At 41.4% G+C, this 18,280-nt stretch overlaps 1 protein-coding gene across 8 annotated transcripts in view; it reads left to right on the top strand.

Moving 5' to 3' along the window:
• The window catches only part of NRXN3 (neurexin 3), a gene marked incomplete at both ends in the record, with an annotated part of 1,628,308 nt that overhangs the window by 237,191 nt on the left and 1,372,837 nt on the right, over positions 1–18,280 (top strand). The gene's annotated exons all lie outside the window — the stretch shown is intronic.

Genomic DNA, 18,280 nt, shown 5'->3' with positions numbered 1-18,280 from the left:
TGCGTCTTAGTCTTCCGCCATCTTGAAGCTCCTCTCCCAAAGAGTCTTAATCCTGGGTGGCATCTAGGAATCTCCAACGAAAATAAGTGATTCTGTTACAGTGGGTCAAAGAAACTCATTTTAAGTAATAGTGGATTAGGAACTATGAAGGAGAAAAATTGTTTTCATAGTTGATCTGAGTTGCTGTTAAAGAATTTGTTATATATTGACTTCTTTTTTAAGTCAGTGTCCTGTTAGCTAGAATGTTAAAGTTCAGGATATATATTTTTATGTGTGTAATATTATTCCCCCACTTGTCTTTTTACTTTCATTTAGGTATTGTATGGCTTTGCTTTTATTTTGCTCTCTTTACTATTCCTCCTTTTATAGAGGAAATGGTTCAAATGAGGACCATGTCGAATTTTCATTTAGATGGATTTTCTTCCTCTTTATCTCCCTGCCTTTATCTACCCCTCCCCCCTTTTCCTTATTGTTCTCTCTCTTCTCTTGCCCACCCTTCCTGGCACGAGTCCATGTTCCGTCTTCAGCCTGGGCTGTCTTTCTTCTGTGACCTCTCTTTATTGCCATTTCAGTGGGCAGGAAGGGAAGGAAGGTCCCTGGAGACCTGTCAATCAATGAATGGTCCCTCCGCAGGAGTGGGTGGGAGTGGGCAGAAGGAAGCCTTCACAACGTTTCCATGACATTTTGCTTAGTGAGTGTGGGGTTAATAAAACTAAATAAAATGATTTTTTTCACCAAAACTTAGGATTCCATGGGTGAGAGAGAGATGGGTGCAGGGGTGTGTGTGAGAGGAAATTATACAACAATCAACATTTTGTCAGTGAATGAGGAAAACGTGTGCAAAATGAATCTTAACTGATTTCAATATGGTCAGCGAGTCCTACCAAGTTAACTCTCAAGTGCTTTAGATCACTGTGGATATGATGGGGGTATTTCTTTTTCTTTCATGTTTCAGACTTCCTTTACCCCCACCTACTAAAATGTTAGCTTTCATGGAAGAATCATCTCCCAGTCAGAAACAAGGAAGGACCCGTTAGAGGAGGGACTTTTGTTGATTGAGATGATGGTTGAGGTGTGACAACAAGGTCCATTGTGGTTGGCTCATCAGTTGTCATGGAAACACACCATAGTGGTAGAACCCAGGCAAAGTCTAAGGGTTTTGGTCATCAGAATGGATGACCACAATGTGTTTTCAATTCCACAGATAAGAGGAGAGGTGATATGTATTCTTTCCACTTTTCCTCTTTCACTCTGGGTTGCCTATAACCTGTAATAAGAGGTTTAGAGCTTAGTTAGTTAAAGCTGTTCTATCTTTCTATTTTTTGCTTTCCTTCTTGAGGCAAGTGCCGAAGTGGAACTGCCAAATCTGAACTAGGACAAAAAGCAGAGGGTGGACACAAACAGGTTCTGTATGAGTCCCTATTGGGGGGTGGGGAAGAGAGATTCTCAAAGACTAAGATTTGTTATTTTGTTGAAATGCATGCATGCGCGTGCACACACACAAGCACCCACACGCGCTCCACAAAGAAGAGAGAGAGCCATATAGAGAATGAACTGTAGTGATCAGTTTTAAGGTAGATGAAGAGAAGAGTGAGCATGACAGCTAGAGAAGGGACAATTTGAGGGCGAGAAAATAGAGTCAGCAGAGAAAGTCACCTTCAAGGTGTCTGTCTTCATAGCAAGAAGAATACTGGAGGTTTTTCTATGGAGGAAAACTGTAGAAATGCTCAGTTTAGGTTACTGCCCCCAACAAAAAGGGGGTTTCTTCCTAAAACCTTCGAAGAAATCTGACATTTTACTTATCCTGCTCCTGGACTCAAGACTCTTACTTTTCTATTATAGCATTCTTTCAGGAAATATCTGTTTCTTGGGGTTTCCTTTGCTTTTTAAGGTATCTCCCCCACCCTTTTTCCCCCAGAGCCTGAATCACTTGAGTAAGATATATTATCTTTGTAAACAAGGTGATAAAGCGATTCCTTATATCAAGGTTTCAACCAAAGGTTAAGCCCCATGAAACAGGGAAACCACATATTTTTTAATCCTAATAAATTCTTTTGAGTTTTGACCAAAGTTTCATTTCCCACAAATGCAAAACTTTGGATGTATTTATATCAGTGGACTACTGTTTTTTTTCCCCAAACTCCAAAGTTCAAATAACTGGTATATTCTTATTAATTGGTATTTCCATTTTATAGATCAGGAAACACTATTAAAGTTGTTGTTTTAAAGTTACTGTGTATGCTGTGTCTAACTAAGTGTTATTTATATACCTGCTTATCATATTACCTTGTTCTGTCTGATTGAGGCAGAGAGTGAAGCTTCTAATTCTTGGCTCTCCTATATACTCAGGGCTATGCCAGTCTTGTAACAGTGGCTTGATAAATGTCAAACTATATCATTTGTTTTGAGTTCGCAGAAGGAGACAGTGAAATAGCTGGAGCTAGACCTTCCCCTCTTTCCCAAGCTTCTCGACTTCCAATCAGGAGTGGCAGTGTTGGGTACACTGTAAGCCCTCAATGAATACCTGTCAATGGTTTGAGGGATGAACTGACTCCAGACCCTATTATATTCTTTAGTACTTGTCCCGTATGCTTCAACAAGGACTTTAGACCTTCCTGATTTGATTAGTCATATTTTGACAAAAAGAGTAGATAACATGACTACAGACATAGTGACCTTCTGGATTTGTTTCTGTGGATAACCTTGAGATAAGTGAATGAAGTTTCTTAACTGTTTAAAGAGACGTGTTAGAGTGACAGGCTTCATAGTTAGTATTGCCCCTTCACTCCTTTTAATGTCATTTCTCATGCTTTGCATTGTACGTTCTGTTACCACTCACTTCCGTGCATCCACCCCCACCACCAGCCTCTTTGACCCCTTCTCATTTCCCCATAAGCTTTTTTATTTAAGTTCTTAATGTGCTAAGTCCTATTTTCCAATGCCTGTTACAAACAGCATTTCTAGTGGTCCGAGGAAGAGTGAGCTCACTAAAAGATAGTGAACTAACAATCATTAAAAAACAAAGAACAGGGCTTCCCTGGTGGCGCAGTGGTTGAGAGTCCGCCTGCCGATGCAGGGGACACGGGTTTGTGCCCCAGTCCGGGAGGATCCCACATGTCGCGGAGCCGCTGAGCCTGCGCGTCCGGAGCCTGTGCTCCGCAGTGGGAGAGGCCACAACAGTGAGAGGCCCACGTACCGCCAAACAAACAAGCAAAAAAACAAAGAACAATACGTGTTCAGACTTTGGTTTAAGCAAAAGAACCTGGATGTATCTAGAACCCCTTCTATGTGACTCTGTTTGAATATTTAGCAGGAAAGTTACCTTCACAGTTAACCTGCTGCTCAACTTGTTGGGAATGAATTGGCGACTCTTAAATTCCTCTGTATTTCGTGTTTCTATTAGTAGTCATTCCGTGTCACAGCTAAGCTTTCCTTACTGCCTTCAGCATGGAGACTTGGCTGTGGAAAGAATGAGCACGAGCTTTCTGCCGACTGCATGTCATCAGTGAATCCAAGAAAGAATCCAGCATATCAACTAATAATAATCTTTGCTATTTAAACTGTGTTCTCTGTTTTGCAAGAACTTGGCTCTCTGTTATATCTTAAAACAAATTCGGGCTTCCTTGGTAGCACAGTGGTTAAGAATCTGCCTGCCAAGGTAGGGAACAGCGGTTTGAGTCCTGGTCCAGGAAGATCCCACATGCTGTGAAACAGTTAAGCCCATGAGCCACAACTACTGAGCCCGCGTGCCACAACTACTGAAGTCCGCGTGCCTAGAGCCCGTGCTCGGCAACAAGAGAAGCCACCGCAATGAGAAGCCTGCACACCGCAACGAAGAGTAGCCCCTGCTTGCTGCAGCTAGAGAAAGCCTGCGTGCAGCAATGCAGCCAAAATTAAATAAATAAATTTATTTTAAAAAACTCTCAAAAAACAATTCTACCAAGGTAGAATTCACACAAAGAGGGATTCTGATCCCTGCTCTGCAGATGAGAGGCAACCAAAGTTTTGCTCCCTTTCCAACAGAATAGAGAAATTAACAAAATTCAGGCAGAATTAGAACTCAGAATGTTCAGTGTTCTCTAGCCTTGAGAAATCCCAGGTGAGAGAGGAGGATATGAAACTCACTGGCTAAACTCTAAGTAGACAGAACTCTAGAGCTTTTAAAAGGAATGAGAGTTCATCTCATCTAACAATTTCATTTTGTAAATGGGGAAGTCAAGGCCCAGAGAAGTACGGCTGGCCAAGGAGGATGTGAACTAAATTATGGCAGTTTTAGTTCCTGACTTACTTAGACTCACCTAGACTTAGCTAGGCTGCCAGGTGGATTTTCCAGGGTGAGCCTCCTTGTGAGGAAAGGCTAAGTCATTCTTTTTTTTTTTTTTAACATCTTTATTGGAGTATAATTGCTTCACAATGGTGTGTTAGTTTCTGCTTTATAACAAAGTGAATCAGTTATACATATACATATGTCCCCATATCTCTTCCCTCTTGCATCTCCCTCCCTCCCACCCTCCCTATCCCACCCCTCTAGGTGGTCACAAAACACCGAGCTGATCTCCCTGTGCTATGCGGCTGCTTCCCACTAGCTATCTATTTTACATTTGGTAGTGTATATATGTCCATGCCACTCTCTCACTTTGTCCCAGCTTACCCTTCCCCCTCCCCGTATCCTCAAGTCCATTCTCTAGTAGGTCTGTGTCTTTATTCCCGTCTTACCCCTAGGTTCTTCATGACCATTTTTTTTTTTTTAGATTCCATATATATGTGTTAGCATACGGTATTTGTTTCTCTGAAAATGGGCAGAAGACCTAAATAGACATTTCTCCAAAGAAGATATACAGATTGCCAACAAACACATGAAAGAATGCTCGACATCATTAATCATTAGAGAAATGCAAATCAAAACTACAATGAGATATCATCTCATACCGGTCAGAATGGCCATCATCAAAAAATCTACAAACAATAAATGCTGGAGAGGGTGTGGAGAAAAGGGAACTCTCTTGCACTTTGGTGAGAATGTAAATTGATACAGCCACTATGGAGAACAGTATGGAGGTTCATTAAAAAACTAAAAGTAGAATTACCATATGACCCAGCAGTCCCACTACTAGGCATATACCCTGAGAAAACCATCATTCAAGTCATTCTTTAATATGAACCAAGGTGTGCTCTTTGACAACCACCCTCCCACCTCCCCCTTCCCCCCAAAAAAGCCATCGTGTAGATACATCTCTGTCTGAATTTACTAAGCAGAGTTATTAACACAGGTGGAATGTAAGGAATGTAGAGTGTTAATACAGCTGCTGAATAATATGCTAGTGTCACAGAGTTTAATAATAGATAATAATACCATTGGGGAATTATGTGATTTAACTATAGAGTAAATGACAGGGGGAACACACGCACATTCACGGAAGAGTCTTTCTAATGGGAACACTTAGGTGATTCAGTTTAACTTGCCTCTTTAGCCCTTGGGCCTCCCCATCTGAAAGGTACGCAGGACATTCAGAGATGTGCCAAGTTGGGCCTTTAGTTGCTGTGGTGAAGTTGCGGGTTTCAGGGGCTGAGCCAGAAAGTACAATTTGTGCTCCTCGCGCTGTTATCAGCTAATCCTTTTCATGTATTTGTTATTTTCCTCTGTGCCATGACTGGATATGAGTGAGGGGAGGGAGATGTGCCCAAGGCTGGCCGTTCTCTTCCATCAGCACTCTTTGAAAATCATTGCACGTAAGGGGGTGGTGTCAGAACATTGAGCTTGAAGATGGCTGGAGTCTGGGAGTGGGGCTCTGGGTTGAGGGTGGTGACGGGAGGTGAAAGGTGTCACCATGGCCATGGTCCAGTGAGCTCAACAGTGAGCAGGCTTGTGCTTCCCTTTCCTCATCTGCACTAGAGAAAGCCAGCTGCCAACCGCTATTAAACCTGTATTCTCTCCCTAAGAGAATGGGATATTTCCCTCTTCCGTCTTTTAAAAGAAGATAAAAAGCAGGGGGTGGGGAATTAATTAATGTCAGTAAATGAAGCATGGGATGCTTGTTCAGGTTTGATAATGACTGTGAATTAGCGAAGAAGAAGTGGAATGGTAGAGAAAATGAAATGATGTACCAGTACTAATGAAAGCAGTACTGGCACACTGCTTTGGGATGGACTCAGCCACCCCTATAATGCATTAACTCTTCCCTTGCCTCTTGTCACTTTGTCCTGCCTCTTGTCACTCTGGGCCAACCCTCCCGCACCGCAAAGTCTCTAGGCTACAGTATTATAGCTAGAGGTTCCCAAAGGGAGCCCCGCCTCCAGGAGAGACTGGGGCCAGCTGGTGGCAGTATACTCTTAGAATGTAAATAAAGAACTCCATGTTTACTTATTAAATTAATGAGGCCACAGCAAAAGGAAGCAATTTCTTTGTGTGCCCTGGTTAGGGGAACTGTAAAATGATTCAAGGAGGCAGTAAGCCAGCTAAAGGAAAGAAAAGGGAGTAGTTCCTTAGAAGAGGTTGCTCCCTCTCCCCCAAAGACAGAGTTTACCTTTAGACTGTCGATGACCAGTCTTCACCCCCTCTGCTTTTCCATATGTGCCCCAGGCTATATGTTGTTTGAAACTGGACATTCCTGTGTACCAGGCACTGTGGAGTGGACATAGCTGAATAGTGCATACTCTGTATAACAGGAGTTTTCTCCTCAAGGGCATGGTATAATAAACACTCAATAAATCATTGCTATTATCAGTATCATTTCATTGAATTTAATTCATTTTGAATTTTTCTCTGGGGGCAGGAGGTTTCAGAGGTTCAGAGAGCCCTTGAACATTGTCTTTACTTTTTGTTTCTTTTTTCCTTTCTTTTCTTTTTTTCTTTCTCCTCTCTGCTTTCAAGTTCTTGGCACACTGGTAAAAGGAAGAAATGAGAAAACATAGTTACAATAACCTTTAAATGTTAACATTTAAGAAATTATTTGTTAACACAAAAATCCAATGCAGTATAGTCACAGACTAGGAATCTCTAAATTTAGAGATGATATTAGTTCACAGTATACTATGGGCAGGTGGCCCAGGAATGGAACTCTAGTTTAGAATTGTTTGTTGACATTTTACATCTTTTTGTATCCCCTTTAGCGTTGACTGTATCTGCAGAATCATTTGGAAGTAATACCAAAAGACTGAATTATATCATGTTTGGTATTTTCTTAAATATACTCCAGAACAACAAAAAGAGAGAGTTAGATGAATCCACGTTGATAATAATTGTTGAATTGGGCAATAGACTGGTGGTGATTCTTACTAGTTTCGTCAGTGTTTGAACATCACCATAATAAAACCAATTTTAAAAGCTAAAATGCTGAGGAGTCCTTTGGAAATACATGCCTGGGCGAATGTCCTCTCTGGGTCCCCCTTGTCCCTGACCCTTCAAGTCCAAGTTGGTGAATGGTGAATGCTGTGCATTCCTGGGATGGTTCAATATACTTTTCAAGGGCATTGTGTTAACATGGGACGCCTCCCATTCCCTCAGGAGGTCTGTGAGCCATTTCTTAAGAGACCAACTTGTAGCCTGAACAGGTGTACCCTCTGCCCCATTCAGTCTTCGCCTTTCTCTTTTCTTTAACCTATTGATGTAGGAGGCAAGTGTAGAGATACTTCCACCTGGGGACAAGGGCTCTCTCAGAGCAAAGCAGAGTCCATTTATGTGGATAGATTTGTTAAGCCACTTGATGGTCTCCCTTTGGATGGAAGAGCTGCTTGTGAGTGTCAGGGTTTGTCTGGTGAGAGAAGGGGCTTAGGAAAAAAGAGAAAATAGGAGCACAGGGGAGATCTCGATACCTGGGTTTTTCCTTTTCCTCCCCAGCTTATTAGAGATAGCTACACCACACAAATTCTATGTGCATCTGTGTGAGCTTTTGTGGGCTTGTCTATTACAGGGTGATGTCAGGGGCTATAATCTCCTGCATCAGTGATTTATCTGGGCAAAATCAGGCTCATAAAAGTGGGTGGGGCTTTGGTTATAGTCAAGAGAAGAGCTATTCATGGGCCATTCAGATTCTGTTTCATTTATTAACCACCGAACAGGACTTCTGTACGCAGACCTCAAGACAATGTAGTAAAGGGGCTTCCAGAGGAATCAATAATTTGGCTTGGGTCCACAAGAATCTATAGGCTGACTAGTTTCTACAGGTGTCTAAGAGCAAACTGAAGTCTATAGGGCCTCATAGGTTGAGTTTTAGTAATTTTCCATTTCCAGTCACTTCCGTGGTCTGGTTGACCTTCAGAATGTATCCAGTACTGCCTTTAGACCTATGATGTAAACATTTTTTTTCTTATTAAAGTTTTGCAATTTTTGTTGTTTTGTTTCTCAAATGAATTTTTTTTTTTTTTTGGAGGAATCTGGTTGATGTATTTGGAGCATGATTAAATCAGTTCCAATTCCACTCTGAAGAATTCCTTTTGATACCCAGGTGTCACTGTGTCATGCCAACACTTGGGCAGGCCAGGGCAGGCTTCCTGGGTGTTCAGAACACAAGCAGCCTTGAGGTTATATCTCTGTTTCTGGACCATGTTAGTGGAAAAAAGATGCCAAAGGGCTACTTGTCTTATAGATTTTTTTGTCCTTTTTGCTTTACAAAAGAGTTCTCCTTAAACTTAAAGAATAATAACTTGACAGGCACAGGGTACTTTTTGTCCAGATTCTCCAAATGCAAGAGAATACAGGCAAATACTTCACAAATACCCTATTTACTTCACAGGGTATAATGGTTTGCTAGGGCTGCCATAACAAAATACCACAGACTGGGTGGCTTAAATAACAAAAATTTATTTTCTCATAGTTCTGGTGGCTAGAAGTCCAAGATTAAGATGTCAGCAGGTTTGGTTTCTTCTGAGGCCTCTGTTCTTGGCTTGCAGATGGCCACCTTCTTGCTGTGTCCTCACACGACCTTTTCTCTGTGTGAAGCCTGATTGTCTCTTTGTGCATGCAAATTTCCTCTTCTTATAAGGACACCAGTCATCTTGGATTAGAGCCTACCCTAATGACCTCATTTTAACCTCTTTAAAGATCCTATCTCCAAATAAAGCCTCATTCTGAGGCACTGGGTGGTTTAGTGCTTCAAGGCATAAATTTCGGAAGAACAGAGTTCATGGGGTGACACAAGGGTGAGGCATATCTTTTAAAAAAATTAGCAATTGATCCCTCTGCTAACTCTGCGTTCTAAAGACTCCTTCAGAAGCTTGCATTTGGGTATATTTGTAACATCTTAGACATGGGAAATTAATTTAGAGAACTGCCTTTACAATAACAATAAAAAAGATGAGCAAAAAGAATCATGGCTCCATAAACTTTTAACTTGTTTTGGTGTTGCAGAGGGCAACACCAGTAGCATTACCAACAAATTGTGGAGGGAGAAGGGGATTTGGGAGTAGGATAGGAAATAGTCGAAATTTGAAGGAAAACTGTCATGTCAGTTGGAGGAAGGGAGGGGAAAAAGAGAAGATAAGAAGAAAAAAAGATGAGGGAGTGAGACAGTGAGAGAAAGAGAGAACAAGGAGGGCTTCCCTGGTGGCTCAGTGGTTGAGAGTCCGCCTGCCGATGCAGGGGATGTGGGTTCATGCCCCGGTCCGGGAAGATCCCACGTGCCGCGGAGTGGCTGGGCCCGTGAGCCATGGCCGCTGGGCCTGCGCGTCCGGAGCCTGAAAGCAAATGTGATCACGGGAGAACAGAGAAAAGAGAAATTAGCGTGGCCAGCATTTACCATGGGTTGACAAGAGAGTTCCTTTTCATAGGAGATCCAGGTCCTTTCATGAGGATGAAGCGAATAGGTCAGATTTATGCAAACAGGAGCAGAAAGTAAATGCAGCCCTGGAGAGGGAGGGCTTGGGGTTGCTTGTTTGGTGTGGATAGCTGAAGATCATGCAACATTAATAAGCACGAATGTGTGCACAGGCCGAAAATGTCTCTCCAGGGACTCTGAGGACTCAAGCTTTGTTGGTGCCATTGGAAACCATGAATGAGAAAATAACTGACTCACTCTTTCAGGCAATTTGGTTTATGGGCCTGAAGCTCTTAGTTGCTGCCAGGCCATCCATCTCCCCTGGGCCCCCATGAGATATTCTTGAAATGGAACCCAGTACTGTCCTGCTTGCCAAAAGGCTTGGCAATGGCTTTTACCTTCCCCCGAATTCTAAGATGAGGACAGACTGGGTAGTGTGAGTGTGTCTGGTGGATGTGCAATTTAGGAAGAACAATGGAGAAGTGTGTCGTGCACACCTGGGGACAACCCCCCCCACAAGGATATTTGCACCTACCTCTCTCTTTCTTGAAGGCTCTTCTGGTTTTATGATTTCCAAGTCTCTTCCTTGAACCCTAGAGTCAAAGCTCAAGCTTAAACATTTATTTCCTCCCCCCCCCCCCCCCCGCCGTCCTATGCTAAACAAATTACGTTGACAGACAAATGCAGGATTAAGCGAGGAGATTTGTGAGACAACGGGATTTTGCAAGCTCAAGCAAGCAGATGTTACCATTAGACCGAGAGGGAACGATTCAGATGGGGTGGAAGGTGACAGGAATAAATCTGCACAGAAACGCGGCCACTTCTGAGGCGAGGCAAGGAGATGAGATGGAGGGAGAAACAGTTTCTAAGATGCCACAAGAGCTCTCTGTTCAGACTCCTACACTTTCAGATAGAGGTGTTTGGCTTTAGACAAGACATCTGGCCTCGGTTTCACCTTCTGTGCAGTGGGCATACTACTTACCCTGCTTACTTCCCTGGTTGGCTTTGAAAGAAAAATCAGGTGGGAAAAATATTCTGAACGCACTAAAGAGCCACAGAACATAGTATTATTACTTTTTAAACATTCCCCTACCAATGTAGGAATTGTTTCTATAGCATCTCTGCCATGGGCTTGTTTCTGTGCCCCTGTGTCTTACCCAGATGAATATCTCTGCTGGTGGGGGACTTACCAGCTTACGACTGACTGCCTTTAATGCAAGTCATTGTTTTACACTTATTTATAATTTTTAGAAAAAAAAATTGTATTGAGCCCAAATCTGCCTAATCATCATCATCATCATCTAAATTCATGTCGTGCTCACTCTGCACCAGGCCCATTTACATATATTAATATTTGTTACATTTATTCCTCTTAGCAATCCTGTAAGTTGGGTACTGTTATTATTCCAATTTTACGTGTAAGAAAACAGAGGCACAGAGAAGTTAGGTGACTTATCAGAGGTCATGTGACTATAATTTTTACCCACTAACCCTTGATTTTCTGTCCGTAGCCGATGTGTAGTGTTGGAAGACTGCTGTTTTGTCCTCTCTGAGTCCTCCATTTGTCAGACATCCCTTCTGCATGTGCCTCCTCTTAAAGTGCGGTTCCCAAAGGAGACCCTGTTCTCCAAGAGTGCTGTGACCTGTACAGAGAAGAGTAGCATCGCTGGGTTTCCTTGGGCCTGCTGCTGCTGGTCTGCTAGCAGCTTTGGGGAGGGGGCCTCCTAAGGAAGAAAGGAGGTATTCAAGTTGGGCACCCCTGGAAACTGGTTGGGTAGCACGTGCTGGTCCACTGGCCCCAGCTGCTAGATGAAGGGAATTAGGCTCAGCTATGACCTAATTATGAGTCTCATAAACCTGCATTGTGTCCTTCATTTTCCAGCTCATTGGCCACCCAGAGGGGGAGGGAAAATGGATGGGATTCTGGTCAAGTCCTCCCTGCCACTACTGTGTGGCCAAGGTCACAGGCCAGTGATGTCCAGAGAGAGCTGTGGATGTGGGTTCTTTGTTTCTCTCTGAGCGAAGCTGGTGGGGAACGAGGCAGAAGAAAAGGAGGATTAGCAGACATTCAAACCTTACAATACCTTGTTGGATTGGAATGTCTTCTCATGACCTTCGCAGAGACAAGAATTCCTGATTTGGCATTCTGTGACTGTGAAGATAGATAGCAAATTAACATGACCTCATACAACTCCATATACGTGAATATACATACACAAAACTATCAATATCTGGCATATATCGTGCATCTTATGATTCTTTGGGAACAAAAACTGAATTGAAGTTGTGCTAAGGATGTAGATTTATGCTGCCAAAGAGCCCCAACTCCTTACTCTAAATCAAACACATAATCCGTATGTCACATTGACGTGTGCTCTCCAGACTTTCTCCTGTCGAGAGATCGCATCCGTGAGTCACTAGTAACGTCTATGGAGTTCTTAGTTGGGAATGTGTCTGAAAAAATTTCCTCCCTCATAATCCTTAAGAAGAAAGTTAATAATTTCTCTCTGAAATCCAGCCATGGAAGCCCTAGCACGAGTAGGATGTTGCAGAAAGAATATGGCATTTGGGACCTCACAGGTGCTAGATTTAAATCCTGCCTCTGTCACTTACTATTTGAGCAGCACTGGCCCTGGGTACGTTACTTATCTCTCCAAGCCTCTGTTTACTCATCAATCAAATTTGGGAATAAATAATGATAACCCTGCAAGGTTGTTTTGCATTTAGGATGAAATGAAATAGTATACCTGACATACATTATAGCAGGTCTATCACACAGTAACAGCTTAAGAAAAGAGAAACCCCTCCCACCTTCCACTGATCCAGCAGGTACAGTATGAGATGGGTGTGACTATAGGGTGGTAAGATCTTTTAGTGCAGTGATCCCCAGATATTTAGATTTTTAATACTGAGAACGAATTTAGGACTGCTAAGATTTTTGTAGCGCATTTTAAAAACAACTGCTGCCTAGTAACATATTTCAAAAGACTTGCTAACATCCCCAAAGTAAGGATTCGGCTTGCCTCAAAGGGGGTGTGTAAAAATTAAATAAGGTTATGCGTATAAAGTACTTAATCCAGTTCTTAGCATTTGATAAGCACTTAAAAAGTCCTAAGGGGCTTCCCTGGTGGAGCAGTGGTTGAGAGTCCGCCTGCCGATGCAGGGGACACGGGTTCGTGCCCTGGTCCGGGAAGATCCCACATGCCGCGGAGCGGCTAGGCCCGTGAGCCATGGCCGCTGAGCCTGTGCATCCGGAGCCTGTGCTCCGCAACGGGAGAGGCCACAACAGTGAGAGGCCCGCATACTGCAAAAAAAAAAAAAAAAAAAAACACGTTAGGAAAAGTCTTAAGTATTGTGTTTAGTATACTAGTCTAGTTTTAGTATTGGTGTAGTATAAATATTGAAACTCAAGTCCAAATTCCCTAACATGACATATAAATAGGCTCTTACACACAGATATACCATTTCTACCACCCCCTAATATACAGCTAATTATAGACACACACCAACTCCAGCCAGGGGGTCCCGGACATAAATGCCCACAGGGTGAAAAATGTCATTAAGTAAAAAAACTCTGGCATGGGGTCAGCCTATCCTTTGTCTTCCATTGTTGATTTAGACATGGATTAAAGCTCTCAATAATAATAAAAGTCAACATTTATAATGATTAAGAATATCGTCTTGTTATATATCCAAGAATATGTTTGTGGGAAGGCATAAAATTTGCCAAGTGTAAAAATTAGTTGGAAAATCTGTATAGACTCACCCATCGTAATTATTGCATTTCAATCCTCTGGTTTTGTTTTAATGTATGTCTGTGGCCATTTCTGGTTCTGCACAGAGGGTAGTGCCCTCTCAGATGATGCTTCCAGAACCAAAGGATACTTAGCAAGTGATGGGGAAGTACATCACATGGTTGAACTTCATACATTTGCCTGTGTTCTTCCGAGGGTGTTGTACATTTTATGTACCAGTTCCCCATCCCAGCCACTCTAATCTTTTACAGACTGCCTTCCAACCAACTGATTTGTAATTAGCTGGGAGAAATTCTAAAAGAATCTCATCTTTGGATTACCCTCTGTTAGAGGAAAACTGTGGCTCTTCCTCCTGCTGACAGAAAGGGAATCAGCCTTATGTAGCAGATAACATCTTGGAAAAGTATAATTTGACATGTAGAGGTGTAATGACTTTCAGTGTTGTAGTAAAATGGACCTTTAAAAAATTTCCAAACCTCTAAACTCAATACATTCTAAATCATGACAAAATAAAAGCCAAAATCAAATCAGGTTAATATAAAAACAAAACCTACTTAAGATCCAGATTTGTTATGTCAGGATTTAAGGAGAGAAACAGCAGAAGGAAGAAGAACTAGAATCCTGGATCCTGTGGAACAAAAACCACATTCACAGAAATACAAGATGAAAAGGCAGAGGGCTATGTACCAGATGAAGGAACAAGATAAAAACCCCAGAAAAACAACTAAATGAAGTGGAGATAGGCAACCTTCCAGAAAAAGGATTCAGAATAATGATAGTGAAGATGATCCAGGACTTCAGAAAAAGAATGGAGGCAAAGATTGAGAAGATTCAAGAAATGTTTAACAAAGACCAATTAAAGAACAAATACCTAGAAGAATTAAAGAACAAGCAGAGATGAACAATACAATATCTGAAATGAAAAATACACTAGAAGGAATCAATAGCAGAATAATTGAGGCAGAAGAATGGATAAGTGACCTGGAAGACAGAATGGTGGAATTCACTGCCACAGAGCAGAATAAAGAAAAAAGAATGAAAAGAAATGAAGACAGCCTAAGAGACCTCTGGGACAACATTAAACGCAACAACATTCACATTATAGGGGTCCCAGAAGGAGAAGAGAGAGAGAAGGGACCCGAGAAAATATTTGAAGAGATTATAGTCAAAAACTTCCCTAACATGGGAAAGGAAACAGCCACCCAAGTCCAGGAAGCACAGAGAGTCCCAGGCAGGATAAACCCAAGGAGAAACACGCTGAGACACATAGTAATCAAATTGACAAAAATTAAAGAAACTCCCATAATGTTAACAGCTGATTTCTCAGCAGAAACTCTACAAGCCAGAAGGAAGTGGCATGATATATTTAAAGTGATGAAAGGGAAGAACCTACAACCAAGATTACTCTACCCCACAAGGATCTCATTCAGATTCGATGGAGAAATCAAAAGCTTTACAGACAAGCAAAAGCTAAGAGAATTCAGCACCAACAAACCAGCTCTACAACAAATGATAAAGGAATTTCTCTAAGTGGGAAACACAAGAGAAGAACAGGACCTACAAAAACAAACCCATAACAATTAAGAAAATGGTAATAGGAGCATACATATCGATAATTACCTTAAAAAGAAAGAAATCATAAAGATCAGAGCAGAAATAAATGAAATAGAAACAAAGATAACAATAGCAAAGATCAATAAAACTAAAGGTGGTTCTTTGAGAAGATAAACACATTGATAAACCATTAACCTGACTCATCAAGAAAGAGAGGGAGAGGACTCAAATCAATAAAATTAGAAATGAAAAAGGAGAAGTTACAACAGACACTGCAGAAATACAAAGCATCCTAAGAGCCTACTACAAGCAACTCTATGCCAAAAAAATGGACAACCTGGAAGAAATGGACAAATTCTTAGAAAGGTATAACCTTCCAGGACTGAACCAGGAAGAAACAAAATAGGAACAGACCAATCACAAGTAATGAAATTGAAACTGTGATTAAAAATCTTCCAACAAACAAAAGTCCAGGACCAGATGGCTTCACAGGTGAATTCTATCAAACATTTAGAGACAAGCTAACACCCATTCTTCTCAAACTCTTCCAAAAAATTGCAGAGGAAGCAACACTACCAAACGCATTCTATGAGGCCACCATCACCCCGATACCAAAACCAGGAAAAGATACTACAAAAAAAGAAAATTACAGACCAATATCACTGATGAATATACATGCAAAAATCCTCAACAAAATACTAGCAAACAGAATGCAACAACACATTAAAAGATCATACACCATGATCAAGTGGGGTTTATCTCAGGGATGCAAGGATTCTTCAATATATGCAAATCAATCAATGTGATACACCATATTAACAAATTGAAGAATAAAAACCATATGATCATCTCAATAGATGCAGAAAAAACTTTTGACAAAATTCAACACCATTTATGATAAAAACTCTCCAGAAAGTGGGCATAGAGGGAACGTACCTCAACATAATAAAGGCCATATACGACAAACCCACAGCAAACATCATTCTCAATGGTGAAAAACTGAAAGCATTTCCTCTAAGATCAGGAACAAGACAAGGATGTCCACTCTCACCACTATTATTCAACATAGTTTTGGAAGACCTAGCCACGGCAATCAGAGAAGAAAAAGAAATAAAAGGAATACAAATTGGAAAAGAAGAAGTAAAACTGTCACTGTTTGCAGATGACATGATACTATACATGGAGAATCCTAAAGATGCCACCAGAAAACTACTAGAGCTAATCAATGAATTTGGTAAAGTTGCAGGATACAAAATTAATGCACAGAAATCTCTGGCATTCCTATACACTTAGTGATGAAAAATCTGAAAGAGAAATTAAGGAAACACTCCCATTTACCATTGCAACAAAAAGAATAAAATACCTAGGAATAAACCTACCTAAGGAGGTAAAAGACCTGTACTCAGAAAACTATAAGACACTGATGAAAGACATCAAAGATGACACAAACAGATGGGGAGATATACCATGTTCTTGGATTGGAAGAATCAATATTGTGAAAATGACTACACTACCCAAAGCAATCTACAGATTCAATGCAATCCCTATCAAATTACCAATGGCATTTTTTACAGAACTAGAACAAAAAATCTTAAAATGTGTACAGAGACACAAAAGACCCCGAATAGCCAAAGCAGTCTTGAGGGAAACAAAAAGGAGCTGGAGGAATCAGACTCCCTGACTTCATTCTATACTACAAAGCTACAGTAATCAAGACAATATGGTACTGGCACAAAAACAGAAATATAGATCAATGGAACAGGATAGAAAGCCCAGAGATAAACCCATGCACCTATGGTCAACTAATCTATGACAAAGGAGGCAAAGATATAAAATGGAGAAAAGACAGTCTCTTCAATAAGTGGTGCTGGGAAAACTGGACAGCTAGATGTAAAAGAATGAAATTAGAACATTCCCTAACACCATACACAAAAATAAACTCAAAATGGATTAGAGACCTAAATGTAAGACCGGACACTATAAAACTCTTAGAGGAAAACATAGGAAGAACACTCTTTGACATAAATCACAGTAAGATCTTTTTTGATCTGCCTCCTAGAGTAATGGAAATAAAAACAGAAATAAACAAATGGGACCTAATGAAACTTCAAAGCTTTTGCAAAGCAAAGGAAATTACAAATGAGACGAAAAGACAACCCTGAGAATGGGAGAAAATATTTGCAAATGCATCAACAGGCAAAGGATTAATCTCCAAAATATATAAATAGCTCATGCCGCTCAATATTAGAAAAACAAACATCCCAATCAAAAAATGGGCAGAAGAGGCTTCCCTGGTGGCGTAGTGGTTGAGAGTCTGCCTGCCGATGCAGGGGACACGGGTTCGTGTCCTGGTCTGGGAAGATCCCACATGGCGCGGAGTGGCTGGGCCCATGATCCATGGCCGCTGAGACTGTGCGTCCGGAGCCTGTGCTCCGCAACGGGAGAGGCCGCAACGGGAGAGGCCACAGCAGTGAGAGGCCCGTGTACCGCAAAAAACAAACAAACAAAAAAAAATGGGCAGAAGACCTAAATAGACATTTCTTCAAAGAAGACATACAGATGGCCAAGAAGCACATGAAAAGCTGCTCAACATCACTAATTATTAGAGAAATGCAAATCAAAACTACAATGAGATGTCATCTCACACCAGTTAGAATGGGCTTCATCAGAAAATCTGCAAACAAATGCTGGAGAGGGTGTAGAGAAAAGGGAATTCTCTTGCACTGATTGTGGGAAGTAAATTGATACAGCCACTCTGGAGAACAGTAGGGAGGTTCCTTAAAAAACTAAAAACAGAACTCCCATATGACCCAGCAATCCCACTACTGGGCATCTACCCTGAGAACACCATAATTCAAAAAGACACATGCCCCTCAATGTTCATTGCAGCCCTATTTACAATAGCCAGGTCATGAAAGCAACCTAAATGCCCATAGACAGACGAATAGATAAAGAAGATGTGGTACATATATACAATGGCATATTACTCAGCCATAAAAGGAATGAAGTTGGGTCATTTGTAGAGATGTGGATGGATCTAGAGACTGTTATACAGAGTGAAGTAAGTCAGAAAGAGAAAAATATCGTATACTAACACATATATGTGGAACCTAGAAAAATGGTACAGATGAACTGGTTTGCAGGGCAGAAATAGAAAAACAGATGTAGAGAACAAACGTATGGACACATAACGGGGGAAAGCGGCGGGGGTGGTGGTGG

Source organism: Grampus griseus (genome assembly GCF_964374135.1).
Source record: "Grampus griseus genome assembly, chromosome: 2".
Lineage (NCBI taxonomy): Eukaryota > Metazoa > Chordata > Mammalia > Artiodactyla > Delphinidae > Grampus > Grampus griseus.
Note: the sequence above shows the minus strand (reverse complement) of the source record. Positions and strands in the feature narration are given on the sequence as shown.